This window comes from Aulonocara sp. 'chitande type north' Nkhata Bay, unplaced genomic scaffold (genome assembly GCF_057382095.1).
Source record: "Aulonocara sp. 'chitande type north' Nkhata Bay isolate Kocher_YH1m ecotype deep benthic unplaced genomic scaffold, A_spYH_male_GT1.1 unmapped_scaffold_45, whole genome shotgun sequence".
Taxonomy (NCBI): domain Eukaryota; kingdom Metazoa; phylum Chordata; class Actinopteri; order Cichliformes; family Cichlidae; genus Aulonocara; species Aulonocara sp. 'chitande type north' Nkhata Bay.
The window spans coordinates 108,418-123,515 of NW_028234377.1; positions in this window are offsets into that span (position 1 = coordinate 108,418).

The window sequence follows — 15,098 nt, forward strand, 5'->3', positions numbered from 1 at the left end:
GTGTGTGACAGAGAGAGAGAGAGAGTGACACTTGCTGTGTATTTAAGAAACAAACGCTCAAAGAAACCAAACAGAATGACACAGGCAGAAAGACACTGTTTTATTTTGGTAACCAATGATGCATTTCTTCTCCCCTTGTACAGTACACCCTGAAGCCGTGTGTGGACCAGGAGATCAGCAGAACAGGAACCACAGAGCGTCAGCGGCAGACATCCAAGCTGCACAGGGCACACGCAGCACCAGGCAGAATTAATGACGTCCCTGATCCACAGCTCAAGCCCAGCCACCCGCTGCCTCCTCGCCGCCTCCTCCCGGGACCTTCAAGGACCACCCACCAGCCACTGGTACACATTCCAATCTTACACAATGGCCCCAGCATCACAGGGCATCTCCTGACATTAAAATCTATCCTGATTTCTGTTGTTTTTCCCTCATCTCTGAGCCTGTGAGTGTGAGTGTGTGTGTGTGTGTGTGTGTGTGTGTGTGTGTGTGTGTGTGTGTGTGTGTGTGTCTCTCTCTCTTTTACACAAAAAACACATGTCAGTTGTTAAGGAAAATGTTATAAAACACTTCTTCAGTAAAGACTCAGAGAAGAGAAACACACAGAACTTCTTGCTAGCAAGGGCAGCCTCCACTCTAAGAGACTCCAGTGAGAGAACTGCCCCGGTCTTTATTTTATACTCCATTGAGTGTGTGTGTGTGTGTGTGTGTGTGTGTGTGTTGACAGAGAGAGAGAGAGAGAGAGAGAGACAGAGAGAGAGAGAGAGAGAGAGAGAGGGAGAGATACAAAGGAATGTAATTCAAATTTTGCACTTCAGACCTTACAGTGTGTGTGTGTGTGTGTGTGTGTGTGTGTGTGTGTGTGTCTGTCTTTTACACAAAAAATGCACTTGCAACAACTTTAATATGGAATGTACTGGACTTCCCAGCTAGGCGCCCTCCTGTGGACGACAGGTGCAATCCCAGTTGCACAGCACTTGACCAGCTTCTGTGTGTGTGTGTGTGTGTGTGTGTGTGTGTGTGTGTGTGTGTGTGTGTGTGTGTGTGTGTGACAGACAGACAGACAGACAGACAGAGAGGGAGATTCAAAGCATCAGGACCAGGAGATGACACAGTGCTCCAAAGGCCTGGTTCTGCTGCCTCCTCCTCCACCCACCTGCTGCAGACGCTTCTGTGAAGGGAAACTGCTACATGTTATGTCACCGATCCCTGCCATGCTGCGTGTCGAACGACCCGGCAGGGCCTGCTGAGTACAGTGGTGGTGGACCCAGGCCCTCTGCACCTTCCTTTCTCCGACTGGGACCGTTTTGTCCCATCCTTTTTGGTCCGATTCGCCATATCTCCAGAACCGAAGAAGCCATCGGCGTGGCCTCTTCGCCACAGCGTCCGGCACCCACCAAAACCCCCACCTAGACACCAACATCAGCCCTCTACACCTCTTACTTTTTCAGTTATTCCACTTTTGTCCCATCCTCTCCTGGCTTTTTCCCCATAACCTATCATTTAAGCCTCATCATACCTGCCGTGGGCCACTGGAGGGAGACAAATCACCATGCACTAAAATTCAAATTTTGCACTGCAAACCTCACAGTGTCTGTGTCTGTGTGTGTGTGTGTGTGTGTGTGTGTGTGCGCGCTTTGGTGTGTGTGTGTGTGTGTGTGTGTGTGCGCGCTTTGGTGTGTGTGCTTTGGTGTGTGTGTGTGTGTGTGTGTGTGACAGAGAGAGAGAGAGAGAGAGTGACACTTGCTGTGTATTTAAGAAACAAACGCTCAAAGAAACCAAACAGAATGACACAGGCAGAAAGACACTGTTTTATTTTGGTAACCAATGATGCATTTCTTATCCCCTTGTACAGGGCCTTTTATGACAGGAACAGGAACCACAGAGCGTCAGCCGCACACATCGAAGCTGCACAGGGCACACGCGGCACCACGCAGAATAAATGACGTTCCTGGGCCAAGGCCGAAGCCCAGCCACCCGCTGCCTCCTCGCCGCCTCCTCCTGGGACCTTCAAGGACCACCCACCAGCCACTGGTACACATTCCAATCTTACACAATGGCCCCAGCATCACAGGGCATCTCCTGACATTAAAATCTATCCTGATTTCTGTTGTTTTTCCCTCATCTCTGAGCCGCTGAGTGTGAGTGTGTGTGTGTGTGTGTGTGTGTGTGTGTGTGTGTGTGTGTGTGTGTGTGTGTGTGTGTGTCTCTCTCTTTTACACAAAAAACACATGTCAGTTGTTAAGGAAAATGTTATAAAACACTTCTTCAGTAAAGACTCAGAGAAGAGAAACACACAGAACTTCTTGCTAGCAAGGGCAGCCTCCACTCTAAGAGACTCCAGTGAGAGAACTGCCCCGGTCTTTATTTTATACTCCATTGAGCGTGTGTGTGTGCGTGTGTGTGTTGACAGAGAGAGAGAGAGAGAGACAGAGAGAGAGAGAGAGAGGGAGAGATACAAAGGAATGTAATTCAAATTTTGCACTTCAGACCTTACAGTGTGTGTGTGTGTGTGTGTGTGTGTGTGTGTGTGTGTGTTGACAGAGAGAGAGAGAGAGAGAGAGAGAGAGACAGAGAGAGAGAGAGAGAGAGAGAGAGAGAGGGAGAGATACAAAGGAATGTAATTCAAATTTTGCACTTCAGACCTTACAGTGTGTGTGTGTGTGTGTGTGTGTGTGTGTGTGTGTGTGTCTGTCTTTTACACAAAAAATGCACTTGCAACAACTTTAATATGGAATGTACTGGACTTCCCAGCTAGGCGCCCTCCTGTGGATGACAGGTGCAATTGATTGTCAAAAGCAGATATCTAACAGCTTCTGACACTTTGTACCGCATTGAGCCAGCAGAGGGAGCCCCCCTGGTTCAATCCCAGTTGCACAGCAGTTGTGACCAGCTTCTGTCTGTGTGCTTTGGTGTGTGTGAGTGTGTGTGTGTGTGTGTGTGTGTGTTGACAGAGAGAGAGAGAGAGAGACAGAGAGAGAGAGAGAGAGAGAGAGAGAGAGAGAGAGAGAGAGAGAGAGGGAGAGATACAAAGGAATGTAATTCAAATTTTGCACTTCAGACCTTACTGTGTGTGTGTGTGTGTGTGTGTGTGTGTGTGTGTGTGTGTGTGTGTGTCTGTCTTTTACACAAAAAATGCACTTGCAACAACTTTAATATGGAATGTACTGGACTTCCCAGCTAGGCGCCCTCCTGTGGACGACAGGTGCAATCCCAGTTGCACAGCACTTGACCAGCTTCTGTGTGTGTGTGTGTGTGTGTGTGTGTGACAGACAGACAGACAGACAGACAGAGAGGGAGATTCAAAGCATCAGGACCAGGAGATGACACAGTGCTCCAAAGGCCTGGTTCTGCTGCCTCCTCCTCCACCCACCTGCTGCAGACGCTTCTGTGAAGGGAAACTGCTACATGTTATGTCACCGATCCCTGCCATGCTGCGTGTCGAACGACCCGGCAGGGCCTGCTGAGTACAGTGGTGGTGGACCCAGGCCCTCTGCACCTTCCTTTCTCCGACTGGGACCGTTTTGTCCCATCCTTTTTGGTCCGATTCGCCATATCTCCAGAACCGAAGAAGCCATCGGCGTGGCCTCTTCGCCACAGCGTCCGGCACCCACCAAAACCCCCACCTAGACACCAACATCAGCCCTCTACACCTCTTACTTTTTCAGTTATTCCACTTTTGTCCCATCCTCTCCTGGCTTTTTCCCCATAACCTATCATTTAAGCCTCATCATACCTGCCGTGGGCCACTGGAGGGAGACAAATCACCATGCACTAAAATTCAAATTTTGCACTGCAAACCTCACAGTGTCTGTGTCTGTGTGTGTGTGTGTGTGTGTGTGCGCGCTTTGGTGTGTGTGTGTGTGTGTGTGTGTGTGCGCGCTTTGGTGTGTGTGCTTTGGTGTGTGTGTGTGTGTGTGTGTGTGACAGAGAGAGAGAGAGAGAGAGTGACACTTGCTGTGTATTTAAGAAACAAACGCTCAAAGAAACCAAACAGAATGACACAGGCAGAAAGACACTGTTTTATTTTGGTAACCAATGATGCATTTCTTATCCCCTTGTACAGGGCCTTTTATGACAGGAACAGGAACCACAGAGCATCAGCCGCACACATCGAAGCTGCACAGGGCACACGCGGCACCACGCAGAATAAATGACGTTCCTGGGCCAAGGCCGAAGCCCAGCCACCCGCTGCCTCCTCGCCGCCTCCTCCTGGGACCTTCAAGGACCACCCACCAGCCACTGGTACACATTCCAATCTTACACAATGGCCCCAGCATCACAGGGCATCTCCTGACATTAAAATCTATCCTGATTTCTGTTGTTTTTCCCTCATCTCTGAGCCGCTGAGTGTGAGTGTGTGTGTGTGTGTGTGTGTGTGTGTGTGTGTGTGTGTGTGTGTGTGTCTCTCTCTTTTACACAAAAAACACATGTCAGTTGTTAAGGAAAATGTTATAAAACACTTCTTCAGTAAAGACTCAGAGAAGAGAAACACACAGAACTTCTTGCTAGCAAGGGCAGCCTCCACTCTAAGAGACTCCAGTGAGAGAACTGCCCCGGTCTTTATTTTATACTCCATTGAGCGTGTGTGTGTGCGTGTGTGTGTTGACAGAGAGAGAGAGAGAGAGACAGAGAGAGAGAGAGAGAGGGAGAGATACAAAGGAATGTAATTCAAATTTTGCACTTCAGACCTTACAGTGTGTGTGTGTGTGTGTGTGTGTGTGTGTGTGTGTGTGTGTGTGTTGACAGAGAGAGAGAGAGAGAGAGAGAGACAGAGAGAGAGAGAGAGAGAGAGAGAGGGAGAGATACAAAGGAATGTAATTCAAATTTTGCACTTCAGACCTTACAGTGTGTGTGTGTGTGTGTGTGTGTGTGTGTGTGTGTGTGTGTCTGTCTTTTACACAAAAAATGCACTTGCAACAACTTTAATATGGAATGTACTGGACTTCCCAGCTAGGCGCCCTCCTGTGGATGACAGGTGCAATTGATTGTCAAAAGCAGATATCTAACAGCTTCTGACACTTTGTACCGCATTGAGCCAGCAGAGGGAGCCCCCCTGGTTCAATCCCAGTTGCACAGCAGTTGTGACCAGCTTCTGTCTGTGTGCTTTGGTGTGTGTGAGTGTGTGTGTGTGTGTGTGTGTTGACAGAGAGAGAGAGAGAGAGACAGAGAGAGAGAGAGAGAGAGAGAGAGAGAGAGGGAGAGATACAAAGGAATGTAATTCAAATTTTGCACTTCAGACCTTACTGTGTGTGTGTGTGTGTGTGTGTGTGTGTGTGTGTGTGTGTGTGTGTGTGTGTGTGTGTCTGTCTTTTACACAAAAAATGCACTTGCAACAACTTTAATATGGAATGTACTGGACTTCCCAGCTAGGCGCCCTCCTGTGGACGACAGGTGCAATCCCAGTTGCACAGCACTTGACCAGCTTCTGTGTGTGTGTGTGTGTGTGTGTGTGACAGACAGACAGACAGACAGACAGAGAGGGAGATTCAAAGCATCAGGACCAGGAGATGACACAGTGCTCCAAAGGCCTGGTTCTGCTGCCTCCTCCTCCACCCACCTGCTGCAGACGCTTCTGTGAAGGGAAACTGCTACATGTTATGTCACCGATCCCTGCCATGCTGCGTGTCGAACGACCCGGCAGGGCCTGCTGAGTACAGTGGTGGTGGAATCGGCCCGATCGGACACTCCTATCTGCCACTTTGACCTTTTTATTCCGTCAAATTTGGACCCATTTACACCAAGTCCAGAACCGTTGGTGCTATCGACATGGGGTCTTCACCAGGGTGTCCGGAGCACCCCGAAACCCCCCCGTAGACACCACTTTCATCCCTCTACGACACTTACTTTCCCAGTTATTCCATTTTATTCCGTCAAGCTCTGGCTATTACCCCCTAACCTAACCAACCCTCATCATACCTGCATTTGTCCACTGGAGGGAGACAAAAACACCAAGCTCTGAGATTCAAATTTTGAACTGCAGACCTCACAGTGTCTGTGTGTGTGTGTGTGTGTGTGTGTGTGTGTGTGTGTGTGTGTGTGTGTGACAGAGAGAGAGAGAGAGTGACACTTGCTGTGTATTTAAGAAACAAACGCTCAAAGAAACCAAACAGAATGACACAGGCAGAAAGACACTGTTTTATTTTGGTAACCAATGATGCATTTCTTCTCCCCTTGTACAGTACACCCTGAAGCCGTGTGTGGACCAGGAGATCAGCAGAACAGGAACCACAGAGCGTCAGCGGCAGACATCCAAGCTGCACAGGGCACACGCAGCACCAGGCAGAATTAATGACGTCCCTGATCCACAGCTCAAGCCCAGCCACCCGCTGCCTCCTCGCCGCCTCCTCCCGGGACCTTCAAGGACCACCCACCAGCCACTGGTACACATTCCAATCTTACACAATGGCCCCAGCATCACAGGGCATCTCCTGACATTAAAATCTATCCTGATTTCTGTTGTTTTTCCCTCATCTCTGAGCCTGTGAGTGTGAGTGTGTGTGTGTGTGTGTGTGTGTGTGTGTGTGTGTGTGTGTGTGTGTGTGTGTGTGTCTCTCTCTCTTTTACACAAAAAACACATGTCAGTTGTTAAGGAAAATGTTATAAAACACTTCTTCAGTAAAGACTCAGAGAAGAGAAACACACAGAACTTCTTGCTAGCAAGGGCAGCCTCCACTCTAAGAGACTCCAGTGAGAGAACTGCCCCGGTCTTTATTTTATACTCCATTGAGTGTGTGTGTGTGTGTGTGTGTGTGTGTGTGTTGACAGAGAGAGAGAGAGAGAGACAGAGAGAGAGAGAGAGAGAGAGAGAGAGAGAGGGAGAGATACAAAGGAATGTAATTCAAATTTTGCACTTCAGACCTTACTGTGTGTGTGTGTGTGTGTGTGTGTGTGTGTGTGTGTGTGTGTGTGTCTGTCTTTTACACAAAAAATGCACTTGCAACAACTTTAATATGGAATGTACTGGACTTCCCAGCTAGGCGCCCTCCTGTGGACGACAGGTGCAATCCCAGTTGCACAGCACTTGACCAGCTTCTGTGTGTGTGTGTGTGTGTGTGTGTGTGTGTGTGTGTGTGTGTGTGTGTGTGTGTGACAGACAGACAGACAGACAGACAGACAGAGAGGGAGATTCAAAGCATCAGGACCAGGAGATGACACAGTGCTCCAAAGGCCTGGTTCTGCTGCCTCCTCCTCCACCCACCTGCTGCAGACGCTTCTGTGAAGGGAAACTGCTACATGTTATGTCACCGATCCCTGCCATGCTGCGTGTCGAACGACCCGGCAGGGCCTGCTGAGTACAGTGGTGGTGGACCCAGGCCCTCTGCACCTTCCTTTCTCCGACTGGGACCGTTTTGTCCCATCCTTTTTGGTCCGATTCGCCATATCTCCAGAACCGAAGAAGCCATCGGCGTGGCCTCTTCGCCACAGCGTCCGGCACCCACCAAAACCCCCACCTAGACACCAACATCAGCCCTCTACACCTCTTACTTTTTCAGTTATTCCACTTTTGTCCCATCCTCTCCTGGCTTTTTCCCCATAACCTATCCTATCATTTAAGCCTCATCATACCTGCCGTGGGCCACTGGAGGGAGACAAATCACCATGCACTAAAATTCAAATTTTGCACTGCAAACCTCACAGTGTCTGTGTCTGTGTGTGTGTGTGTGTGTGTGTGTGTGTGCGCGCTTTGGTGTGTGTGTGTGTGTGTGTGTGTGTGTGTGTGCGCGCTTTGGTGTGTGTGCTTTGGTGTGTGTGTGTGTGTGTGTGTGTGTGTGACAGAGAGAGAGAGAGAGAGAGTGACACTTGCTGTGTATTTAAGAAACAAACGCTCAAAGAAACCAAACAGAATGACACAGGCAGAAAGACACTGTTTTATTTTGGTAACCAATGATGCATTTCTTATCCCCTTGTACAGGGCCTTTTATGACAGGAACAGGAACCACAGAGCGTCAGCCGCACACATCGAAGCTGCACAGGGCACACGCGGCACCACGCAGAATAAATGACGTTCCTGGGCCAAGGCCGAAGCCCAGCCACCCGCTGCCTCCTCGCCGCCTCCTCCCGGGACCTTCAAGGACCACCCACCAGCCACTGGTACACATTCCAATCTTACACAATGGCCCCAGCATCACAGGGCATCTCCTGACATTAAAATCTATCCTGATTTCTGTTGTTTTTCCCTCATCTCTGAGCCGCTGAGTGTGAGTGTGTGTGTGTGTGTGTGTGTGTGTGTGTGTGTGTGTGTGTGTGTGTGTGTCTCTCTCTTTTACACAAAAAACACATGTCAGTTGTTAAGGAAAATGTTATAAAACACTTCTTCAGTAAAGACTCAGAGAAGAGAAACACACAGAACTTCTTGCTAGCAAGGGCAGCCTCCACTCTAAGAGACTCCAGTGAGAGAACTGCCCCGGTCTTTATTTTATACTCCATTGAGCGTGTGTGTGTGCGTGTGTGTGTTGACAGAGAGAGAGAGAGAGAGACAGAGAGAGAGAGAGAGAGGGAGAGATACAAAGGAATGTAATTCAAATTTTGCACTTCAGACCTTACAGTGTGTGTGTGTGTGTGTGTGTGTGTGTGTGTGTGTGTGTGTGTGTGTGTGTTGACAGAGAGAGAGAGAGAGAGAGAGAGAGAGACAGAGAGAGAGAGAGAGAGAGAGAGAGAGAGAGGGAGAGATACAAAGGAATGTAATTCAAATTTTGCACTTCAGACCTTACAGTGTGTGTGTGTGTGTGTGTGTGTGTGTGTGTGTGTGTGTCTGTCTTTTACACAAAAAATGCACTTGCAACAACTTTAATATGGAATGTACTGGACTTCCCAGCTAGGCGCCCTCCTGTGGATGACAGGTGCAATTGATTGTCAAAAGCAGATATCTAACAGCTTCTGACACTTTGTACCGCATTGAGCCAGCAGAGGGAGCCCCCCTGGTTCAATCCCAGTTGCACAGCAGTTGTGACCAGCTTCTGTCTGTGTGCTTTGGTGTGTGTGAGTGTGTGTGTGTGTGTGTGTTGACAGAGAGAGAGAGACAGAGAGAGAGAGAGAGAGAGAGGGAGAGATACAAAGGAATGTAATTCAAATTTTGCACTTCAGACCTTACTGTGTGTGTGTGTGTGTGTGTGTGTGTGTGTGTGTGTGTGTGTGTGTCTGTCTTTTACACAAAAAATGCACTTGCAACAACTTTAATATGGAATGTACTGGACTTCCCAGCTAGGCGCCCTCCTGTGGACGACAGGTGCAATCCCAGTTGCACAGCACTTGACCAGCTTCTGTGTGTGTGTGTGTGTGTGTGTGACAGACAGACAGACAGACAGACAGAGAGGGAGATTCAAAGCATCAGGACCAGGAGATGACACAGTGCTCCAAAGGCCTGGTTCTGCTGCCTCCTCCTCCACCCACCTGCTGCAGACGCTTCTGTGAAGGGAAACTGCTACATGTTATGTCACCGATCCCTGCCATGCTGCGTGTCGAACGACCCGGCAGGGCCTGCTGAGTACAGTGGTGGTGGAATCGGCCCGATCGGACACTCCTATCTGCCACTTTGACCTTTTTATTCCGTCAAATTTGGACCCATTTACACCAAGTCCAGAACCGTTGGTGCTATCGACATGGGGTCTTCACCAGGGTGTCCGGAGCACCCCGAAACCCCCCCGTAGACACCACTTTCATCCCTCTACGACACTTACTTTCCCAGTTATTCCATTTTATTCCGTCAAGCTCTGGCTATTACCCCCTAACCTAACCAACCCTCATCATACCTGCATTTGTCCACTGGAGGGAGACAAAAACACCAAGCTCTGAGATTCAAATTTTGAACTGCAGACCTCACAGTGTCTGTGTGTGTGTGTGTGTGTGTGTGTGTGTGTGTGTGTGTGTGACAGAGAGAGAGAGAGAGTGACACTTGCTGTGTATTTAAGAAACAAACGCTCAAAGAAACCAAACAGAATGACACAGGCAGAAAGACACTGTTTTATTTTGGTAACCAATGATGCATTTCTTCTCCCCTTGTACAGTACACCCTGAAGCCGTGTGTGGACCAGGAGATCAGCAGAACAGGAACCACAGAGCGTCAGCGGCAGACATCCAAGCTGCACAGGGCACACGCAGCACCAGGCAGAATTAATGACGTCCCTGATCCACAGCTCAAGCCCAGCCACCCGCTGCCTCCTCGCCGCCTCCTCCCGGGACCTTCAAGGACCACCCACCAGCCACTGGTACACATTCCAATCTTACACAATGGCCCCAGCATCACAGGGCATCTCCTGACATTAAAATCTATCCTGATTTCTGTTGTTTTTCCCTCATCTCTGAGCCTGTGAGTGTGAGTGTGTGTGTGTGTGTGTGTGTGTGTGTGTGTGTGTGTGTGTGTGTGTGTGTCTCTCTCTCTTTTACACAAAAAACACATGTCAGTTGTTAAGGAAAATGTTATAAAACACTTCTTCAGTAAAGACTCAGAGAAGAGAAACACACAGAACTTCTTGCTAGCAAGGGCAGCCTCCACTCTAAGAGACTCCAGTGAGAGAACTGCCCCGGTCTTTATTTTATACTCCATTGAGTGTGTGTGTGTGTGTGTGTGTGTGTGTGTGTTGACAGAGAGAGAGAGAGAGAGAGAGAGACAGAGAGAGAGAGAGAGAGAGAGAGAGGGAGAGATACAAAGGAATGTAATTCAAATTTTGCACTTCAGACCTTACAGTGTGTGTGTGTGTGTGTGTGTGTGTGTGTGTGTGTGTGTCTGTCTTTTACACAAAAAATGCACTTGCAACAACTTTAATATGGAATGTACTGGACTTCCCAGCTAGGCGCCCTCCTGTGGACGACAGGTGCAATCCCAGTTGCACAGCACTTGACCAGCTTCTGTGTGTGTGTGTGTGTGTGTGTGTGTGTGTGTGTGTGTGTGTGTGTGTGTGTGTGTGTGTGTGTGTGTGACAGACAGACAGACAGACAGACAGAGAGGGAGATTCAAAGCATCAGGACCAGGAGATGACACAGTGCTCCAAAGGCCTGGTTCTGCTGCCTCCTCCTCCACCCACCTGCTGCAGACGCTTCTGTGAAGGGAAACTGCTACATGTTATGTCACCGATCCCTGCCATGCTGCGTGTCGAACGACCCGGCAGGGCCTGCTGAGTACAGTGGTGGTGGACCCAGGCCCTCTGCACCTTCCTTTCTCCGACTGGGACCGTTTTGTCCCATCCTTTTTGGTCCGATTCGCCATATCTCCAGAACCGAAGAAGCCATCGGCGTGGCCTCTTCGCCACAGCGTCCGGCACCCACCAAAACCCCCACCTAGACACCAACATCAGCCCTCTACACCTCTTACTTTTTCAGTTATTCCACTTTTGTCCCATCCTCTCCTGGCTTTTTCCCCATAACCTATCATTTAAGCCTCATCATACCTGCCGTGGGCCACTGGAGGGAGACAAATCACCATGCACTAAAATTCAAATTTTGCACTGCAAACCTCACAGTGTCTGTGTCTGTGTGTGTGTGTGTGTGTGTGTGTGTGTGCGCGCTTTGGTGTGTGTGTGTGTGTGTGTGTGTGTGCGCGCTTTGGTGTGTGTGCTTTGGTGTGTGTGTGTGTGTGTGTGTGTGACAGAGAGAGAGAGAGAGAGAGTGACACTTGCTGTGTATTTAAGAAACAAACGCTCAAAGAAACCAAACAGAATGACACAGGCAGAAAGACACTGTTTTATTTTGGTAACCAATGATGCATTTCTTATCCCCTTGTACAGGGCCTTTTATGACAGGAACAGGAACCACAGAGCGTCAGCCGCACACATCGAAGCTGCACAGGGCACACGCGGCACCACGCAGAATAAATGACGTTCCTGGGCCAAGGCCGAAGCCCAGCCACCCGCTGCCTCCTCGCCGCCTCCTCCCGGGACCTTCAAGGACCACCCACCAGCCACTGGTACACATTCCAATCTTACACAATGGCCCCAGCATCACAGGGCATCTCCTGACATTAAAATCTATCCTGATTTCTGTTGTTTTTCCCTCATCTCTGAGCCGCTGAGTGTGAGTGTGTGTGTGTGTGTGTGTGTGTGTGTGTGTGTGTGTGTGTGTGTGTGTCTCTCTCTTTTACACAAAAAACACATGTCAGTTGTTAAGGAAAATGTTATAAAACACTTCTTCAGTAAAGACTCAGAGAAGAGAAACACACAGAACTTCTTGCTAGCAAGGGCAGCCTCCACTCTAAGAGACTCCAGTGAGAGAACTGCCCCGGTCTTTATTTTATACTCCATTGAGCGTGTGTGTGTGCGTGTGTGTGTTGACAGAGAGAGAGAGAGAGAGACAGAGAGAGAGAGAGAGAGGGAGAGATACAAAGGAATGTAATTCAAATTTTGCACTTCAGACCTTACAGTGTGTGTGTGTGTGTGTGTGTGTGTGTGTGTGTGTGTGTGTGTGTGTGTGTTGACAGAGAGAGAGAGAGAGAGAGAGAGAGAGACAGAGAGAGAGACAGAGAGAGAGAGAGAGAGAGAGAGGGAGAGATACAAAGGAATGTAATTCAAATTTTGCACTTCAGACCTTACAGTGTGTGTGTGTGTGTGTGTGTGTGTGTGTGTGTGTGTGTGTGTGTGTGTGTGTCTTTTACACAAAAAATGCACTTGCAACAACTTTAATATGGAATGTACTGGACTTCCCAGCTAGGCGCCCTCCTGTGGATGACAGGTGCAATTGATTGTCAAAAGCAGATATCTAACAGCTTCTGACACTTTGTACCGCATTGAGCCAGCAGAGGGAGCCCCCCTGGTTCAATCCCAGTTGCACAGCAGTTGTGACCAGCTTCTGTCTGTGTGCTTTGGTGTGTGTGAGTGTGTGTGTGTGTGTGTGTGTTGACAGAGAGAGAGACAGAGAGACAGAGAGAGAGAGAGAGAGAGAGAGAGAGAGAGAGGGAGAGATACAAAGGAATGTAATTCAAATTTTGCACTTCAGACCTTACTGTGTGTGTGTGTGTGTGTGTGTGTGTGTCTGTCTTTTACACAAAAAATGCACTTGCAACAACTTTAATATGGAATGTACTGGACTTCCCAGCTAGGCGCCCTCCTGTGGACGACAGGTGCAATCCCAGTTGCACAGCACTTGACCAGCTTCTGTGTGTGTGTGTGTGTGTGTGTGACAGACAGACAGACAGACAGACAGAGAGGGAGATTCAAAGCATCAGGACCAGGAGATGACACAGTGCTCCAAAGGCCTGGTTCTGCTGCCTCCTCCTCCACCCACCTGCTGCAGACGCTTCTGTGAAGGGAAACTGCTACATGTTATGTCACCGATCCCTGCCATGCTGCGTGTCGAACGACCCGGCAGGGCCTGCTGAGTACAGTGGTGGTGGAATCGGCCCGATCGGACACTCCTATCTGCCACTTTGACCTTTTTATTCCGTCAAATTTGGACCCATTTACACCAAGTCCAGAACCGTTGGTGCTATCGACATGGGGTCTTCACCAGGGTGTCCGGAGCACCCCGAAACCCCCCCGTAGACACCACTTTCATCCCTCTACGACACTTACTTTCCCAGTTATTCCATTTTATTCCGTCAAGCTCTGGCTATTACCCCCTAACCTAACCAACCCTCATCATACCTGCATTTGTCCACTGGAGGGAGACAAAAACACCAAGCTCTGAGATTCAAATTTTGAACTGCAGACCTCACAGTGTCTGTGTGTGTGTGTGTGTGTGTGTGTGTGTGTGTGTGTGTGACAGAGAGAGAGAGAGAGTGACACTTGCTGTGTATTTAAGAAACAAACGCTCAAAGAAACCAAACAGAATGACACAGGCAGAAAGACACTGTTTTATTTTGGTAACCAATGATGCATTTCTTCTCCCCTTGTACAGTACACCCTGAAGCCGTGTGTGGACCAGGAGATCAGCAGAACAGGAACCACAGAGCGTCAGCGGCAGACATCCAAGCTGCACAGGGCACACGCAGCACCAGGCAGAATTAATGACGTCCCTGATCCACAGCTCAAGCCCAGCCACCCGCTGCCTCCTCGCCGCCTCCTCCTGGGACCTTCAAGGACCACCCACCAGCCACTGGTACACATTCCAATCTTACACAATGGCCCCAGCATCACAGGGCATCTCCTGACATTAAAATCTATCCTGATTTCTGTTGTTTTTCCCTCATCTCTGAGCCGCTGAGTGTGAGTGTGTGTGTGTGTGTGTGTGTGTGTGTGTGTGTGTGTGTGTGTGTGTGTGTGTGTCTCTCTCTTTTACACAAAAAACACATGTCAGTTGTTAAGGAAAATGTTATAAAACACTTCTTCAGTAAAGACTCAGAGAAGAGAAACACACAGAACTTCTTGCTAGCAAGGGCAGCCTCCACTCTAAGAGACTCCAGTGAGAGAACTGCCCCGGTCTTTATTTTATACTCCATTGAGTGTGTGTGTGTGTGTGTGTGTGTGTGTGTGTGTGTTGACAGAGAGAGAGAGACAGAGAGAGAGACAGAGAGAGAGAGAGAGAGAGAGAGAGGGAGAGATACAAAGGAATGTAATTCAAATTTTGCACTTCAGACCTTACAGTGTGTGTGTGTGTGTGTGTGTGTGTGTGTGTGTGTGTCTGTCTTTTACACAAAAAATGCACTTGCAACAACTTTAATATGGAATGTACTGGACTTCCCAGCTAGGCGCCCTCCTGTGGATGACAGGTGCAATTGATTGTCAAAAGCAGATATCTAACAGCTTCTGACACTTTGTACCGCATTGAGCCAGCAGAGGGAGCCCCCCTGGTTCAATCCCAGTTGCACAGCAGTTGTGACCAGCTTCTGTCTGTGTGCTTTGGTGTGTGTGAGTGTGTGTGTGTGTGTGTGTGTTGACAGAGAGAGAGACAGAGAGAGAGAGAGAGAGAGAGAGAGAGAGAGAGGGAGAGATACAAAGGAATGTAATTCAAATTTTGCACTTCAGACCTTACTGTGTGTGTGTGTGTGTGTGTGTGTGTGTGTGTGTGTGTGTGTGTGTGTGTGTGTGTGTGTGTGTCTGTCTTTTACACAAAAAATGCACTTGCAACAACTTTAATATGGAATGTACTGGACTTCCCAGCTAGGCGCCCTCCTGTGGACGACAGGTGCAATCCCAGTTGCACAGCACTTGACCAGCTTCTGTGTGTGT